Here is a 6,000-nt window from a genome sequence, read left to right on the forward strand (position 1 = left end):
CTGTCTTTCTGGACAGAGAAAGATACACTCTGTGCGCTCTTTTCAAAGAATGAAGTAAATCTAAAACAGAGCAGAACCAGAGGCAGGCACAAGCCATCAGAGGACCCGCTCCACAGGCTGGGCTCTCATGCACAGCCCTGAGACAAGTTGCACAGAAAAGCTAAGATACAGCTACGAGCAGAAGAGAACCCATACTATTCTGCTTATGGAAGGCAAATAAAATCGGTAAGATAAAGATGTCTTGGGAACGAAAGCTGAAGGTCGGAGGTGAAAGTAAAGTGAGGAACTGGAAGAAAACACTGGAGAGGTCATACTCTTTCTTCATCGTTTATTCCCACCTTCCTGTTTGAACTCAGGTAGTTTCTCTTCTCTTCTCTTTTATTCTAATTTATTCAGCAGTTATTTCACAGTTAACCACTTTTTACCCATTTTTCCTGTGCCCTGACTGTACTTTAAAATATATTTTAATAATGTTATTAAATTCATTTGCCATAATTAACACATTTATTTTAACAATACACACTTTAATTAAGAGAAAGAACCACGCTCACAAGATACCGTCAGCGTTTTAACTTGCTTTCCCAGAGCGCTCGCTTTGCAGGAGTAGCTGGTTGCAGGCAGTGACCAGCAGGACATGCTGCTTCTGGCAGCGGCACGGCATTAACATGCAAAGCAGTTGTGCAAACAGCATCCGTGGGTAAACACAAGAGAAGGCTGAACTGCCAAAACAGTCATTATTAAAAGAGGAAATTAAGCAGCACTTCAGGTGAACTCATGTAATAGTAAGTTATACGATATACACCATAGATCACAGTTTTCTTGTTCCTCTCCAGCACCACCTTCAGAGTTAACTTCTGTTCAGATATAACCAAAAACAAGCTCCAATTACAGTCCTTCACGTGAATGGCTTGCGCATTGTTTCAGATAATTCCCTCATTCTAATTCTCTCTCTCTGTCTCCCTTTCATGGCTGAGAATCTTAACTACTGTTACCTGCTACCACTGTAGTGTTTGGGAACCGCTTACTAAGTTAAAGGTTTGTTCAGGATATTATTCGTGCCTTGAAAAATTGAAAGTTATAAACCCTTTCAGACCATGCTATATAAATATCTCAGGTCTGAATTAATCTGCAAAGTTTGTTAGAAATGAAGGTCAGGACTTGAATTCACAGCAATTAGAATCATTGATATTTTCATGGTATCAACCTCCTTTTCCTGATTATCAACTTCCATGGTGCTAACACCTAAAAAGTTTGCCCCTCTGACCCTGCTTGAGTTTAGATGTAGATACTGTAATGCTCAGATTATGTTTCTGCATCACTTTTTATAAGTCAAAGGAAATTTGTTTTAGAAAACATCATGAAGAACAGAAAAAATGTGTGCAGGAATATATAATTTTACATATTTTAATTAAATACTATAATAAAGTAAAATAGTGATCTGCATTCTGCCTTCTCCAACCTTTGCCTCAATAGGTAATGCAATTTATTAATGGTGGTCTGACCTGCGAGGTAACTAACTAGGAGATCAACTCCGAGCACGAATGGCTGGGAATACGCTTTCCAGTATTAAGGTATCTATTGAAAGCAGCGATGGGAGACTGATCCACTAGTGGGAGACCTGAAGGGAAAAGAAATGCTGTTCTCGGGAATCCCCTCGGAAAGAAAGGCATGATGGTCATCTGAGTGAGACTCAAGCGATCCTTGACTACAGATATCCATTGATACTTCTACTGGCACAAAAAAATCCAAAAATGCTGACAAACACGCAATCTTTCTACAACCACCCAGGTATTTCAATATGACAGCGTGCTGGCAGTGTGTAGGTCTGCATCCAACGAAGAGAAATCCTGCAAGAGAGAGGAAACGGGAACTGTCAGCACAGCACTTCAGGAACTCTTCAATGATCTTTGCCAATCAAGAGATCAGACTCTGAGCAGCCATTAGAACTGAAAACATGTGTCAGTTCACATAGAAAAATGGAAATTTGCATCCCTATTTATGTTAGACTCTGTTGAAATGCCAAAGTTGCCTGTGCTACATTCATTGACTCTCCTCTTGTTTATAGAGATGCGTTAACCTAATTGCATAACAGTATATCGCTTTTAGCCTGCTTGAGCAACCACATTGCCATTCTGTATGTGTGTGCAAGTAAGTAAATTCTTTCCTATGTGTCCCCTCCTAATAACTTTTGCAAATATCACCTAATTTCAGTCAAACTCACCAAGAGGGTAGACAACAGATAATGTTTAAGCTCTTGCATTTTTTATTAAACTAGCTGTCCAGATAGTTACTTTTCCAAAAGACTGACAAATTCACTTCCTAATAGGCATCAGGAAATCAACATGGCAACAGACTGGGAAATCAGAGACCTGCTGCTCATAGATAACTTGTATTCTTATGATTTCCTATTCAAAACCCAGCTCCCATGAATGCAAGCTGCAAGAAAGAGAGCTCAGCACTCTTCCAAATTAGATCAAAATCATGCGCCCCTAAAAATGGTCCTCTCCTAGAAGCTTAGTTAATGGGAGTTCATTTATCAGACAATATACACCTAATATACGTAAGAAAGCATTAGCATCATTATCCATCATTAAGAACTTACCATCTTGGGCGGGGGGGGGGAGGGGGACAGAGTATAATTCTAGAGGACTTTGCTCAGGAAAGATGAATTCAAAATGGAAGTGTTAAACCTGATCACTAAAGAAAGTAGAAGTCTGTTTGATGAAAGGGGAGTAAAGGAGCTTAGCCAGTTCAATGAGCAAAATGAAAAATGAAAAAGGATGTGATTTTTTTAAATAAATATATCAGTTGACAGTAAATAGCAAGGAAGAACAATTATTCAACTTCAAAAAAAAAAATGTTTCTGTCTGAAGAAAAGTTGGTGTACCCTGGCCATTAAAATATTTCATTTAAAGATGAAAGATGCCTACCACCAGTCAGAATAAAGTTTTGAAACAGCATCCCACTAAGGCACACTTCAAGGGGGAAAGCTAGTAAATTGTAAAGCAATGGCACGACGTGGTTGCCTGAAATAGTAGGAGGCTGGACACAATAGTCCTTCCACTCCTCTGTTCCTGTGAGCAGCATCGCACTGGAAATACATTGCAGAGGGAGAGAAGCACATTCACCAGAACCAGCTTTAGCTGCCTGAACCTCTTTTCCTGGAAACCCCTTCCACATTCTGCAACACGAGACAGGCGGCAACAGTCTTCTCCATTATGCAATCTCGATTCATCCTCTAAGTAGCTCAACCTTCTGAATTAAATAAAGCGAGGGTCCTATGACTTTGCAACTGTAATAATAATCTTTGCCATAGTTTTCCGAGTAAAACACTCTAGCATATGCATAGTCAAACACACTTTACTTTCATCGAATCTAATGCCATACAGTCTTTTCCCCTTGAGGGGAAACTGTAGGCATGTAAGTGATTTCTGTATACAGGAGTTTTCTTATGGTCTCAAAATTAGCAGAATTTAAAGTACAGAGGGGAAAAACAGAAGGTGAGAAACATAAGAGTGAATTTTCCCTAGGCTGGGTGCATAGTAAAAAGACTGGTATATCCTTATTTTTTTCTTGCTAATACACCTCAACTCTGACCTTCCTGAAAACCAGGACCTCCTGGGTAATATGGTAATTTAATGTGAGAGCTTATATGCTGATTTCTATGGAGTGGGTTGGCTTTGTGAAATACGACGTGGTTTACTTTTAAATAGAGCTCAGCTGAGACCTAGAATGGAACTGGAAACAGGCCTCCAATGGAGAGAGATAAATGCCTAATTTACTGTCCCACTTAATCCAGCACTTTTTCCTTAAGTCATTATCTCCTATTCCTCATTATTGTGGCAGCACAGTGATGAAAGACATGTGCAGTGAGACCATGATTTGAGTACTTCTGTTTACAATAGCCACAATTTATCATTAAAAAAAACAGCATAGCTGAGTTGCTACACGCAAAATTAAAGATAAATAGGATAAAGACTAGTAATTATGTTCCAGCTCCCATATACCTTTACCTGGAGAATAACATACATAACTATAGCTGGAAAATCTGTTTCACAGAGCATCATTTTCACAACAAAGTTATGTGGATCACACAGAAGACAAGTAACGCGAGTTGACTATCAGACAGCAGTTACCTCACATTTCAACATCCTTTTCCACCGGATATATTTTTGACATATTTGTGAGAGGCAGTTTAGTACTTGCAAGGTATCAGGAATGCCCAGACCAAGCGAACTGGCGACCCTTTCTCTCAGGTCTTTTCTCGACGACAGCGGGCCCACCGCCGGCAGCTGTCCGCAGCTCTGCTCCCCTTGTTCGGCCGCACTGGGAACCCCATTCAGCACCAGCCAGTAATCCTGCTGTTCTCCCCGCAGAAAAGCAGCGACAGGTATCTCGGGAAGGTTCTTGGGATTACTGCCAGCAGCAGCTTCAGCCACATCCACATCTGGCCAATGTGGTGAGCAAAGAGGCTCACTATGTTCAACTTTTTTAAAGGAGGACAATTTAGGGAAATGCCTTTCAGGACCCAACCCTGCTCCCAGTCAACACAACTGTGCCAAGGGAAGGGTCCAGCTATCCCTCACTTAACCTCAGCCTTTCTTGCTTTGACAGAGGGTTTGTGTTTTACAACATGTCTGTGTTCTCCTATTCTGCCTGTTGATCTCATCTCCCGGCCTGAAGGCAGCCCTGGTGGTTGCTTTCCCAGCAGCTGAGCAGAGCGGTCCCCTGGGCAAAGCCAACGCCAGCACTCAAGGGCATCACAAGAGTTGCCTCCGCTTAATTCCAGCTAGTGATGGCCAAACCCAGCCCCATGGATGGTCATTTATCTCATAAATCTGAGCCTGGGTAGAAGGTCACAAGCCTAAAACCTAAATCTAATCTTAAAGGCTACAAGGACACTGGATCCTTCTTAGAGGATAAATCGGGATCGCAGAGCTTGCAGCGGATACTGTCAAGGAAGCAGCAACGATCTGCAGCTCGGACTCCTGCAGACACACTGCCAAAATCCTCCAAAGGGGGACCACCAGAAGAGCGCAGTCAGCATTGGCTTTGCTTGGCTTTCGGCCAGGGCTGTTGAGCTGCTGGTGTGGTGACATGCTGCTGCTTCACCGAAACCAGTGCAGCCATTCAGGCTTCCACACATGTCTCTGTCTTTTCACCGCACCTCAGCACTTGGCAAAAAATTAGAATATCAGCCAGCAAAGGATATTGTGCGTCCTAACATTTCAAATATGCATATAAATTAAAATATTCTCAGATTAAAAAAAAATAGGATCTGTAAGTTTGGACTGCTTCAGGGCAGCACTAAGTGACTTGCCATGTGCCCATTAAATTTGGTATTCATTAAGGACAATGTCTTTTTAGTACTTTTAACAAACGGTGCAGCCAGTACCTAACTAGAACATACACTGTCTGGTCCCTCAGATGTAAACACTGTCTTCTCATCAATGAGCAAATTAATTTACGTCATATAAATTTCTTTGCTTTAAACATTTTAAAGGGGAAAATATATTCACTTATCAAATGGCTCTGCAAAATGACAGGTTGCAAGGCATAAATTGTTTAAACACTGGAAAATGTCTTCAGGGTGCCCTCATACTGTGAAACCTCCACAGAAAAGCTCTTCAAGACAACCTTCCCACCCACTCCCAGGAAGTCGATGGCACACAAACAAAAACTGTACTTTATAAAATGGTGCAATCTTAAAATGTAAATTAACCAATTAATTTCTTGTAAATTTAAAATTATTACTCTTTATCAGTTTAAATATTAGTTTCATATGTACGGTCGTGGGGCTACTTGTCTGCATATGCAGCATGGGTGCTTCAAAAAATACAGAGTGTAAATATTTATGGATTAAAAGAAAAGACTTCTTAATTTAAAAAGCTCTACTAATGTTTCTCACACTTCTGCATTTCATAATTTCTGTGAACCACTTTCCTAGTAATTTGTTTTGGAGACAAACACTTTACATATACATGTAAACTGCCACTTTCA

The sequence above is a fragment of the Struthio camelus genome, chromosome 6 (assembly GCF_040807025.1).
Source record: "Struthio camelus isolate bStrCam1 chromosome 6, bStrCam1.hap1, whole genome shotgun sequence".
In the NCBI taxonomy this organism is placed as follows: domain Eukaryota; kingdom Metazoa; phylum Chordata; class Aves; order Struthioniformes; family Struthionidae; genus Struthio; species Struthio camelus.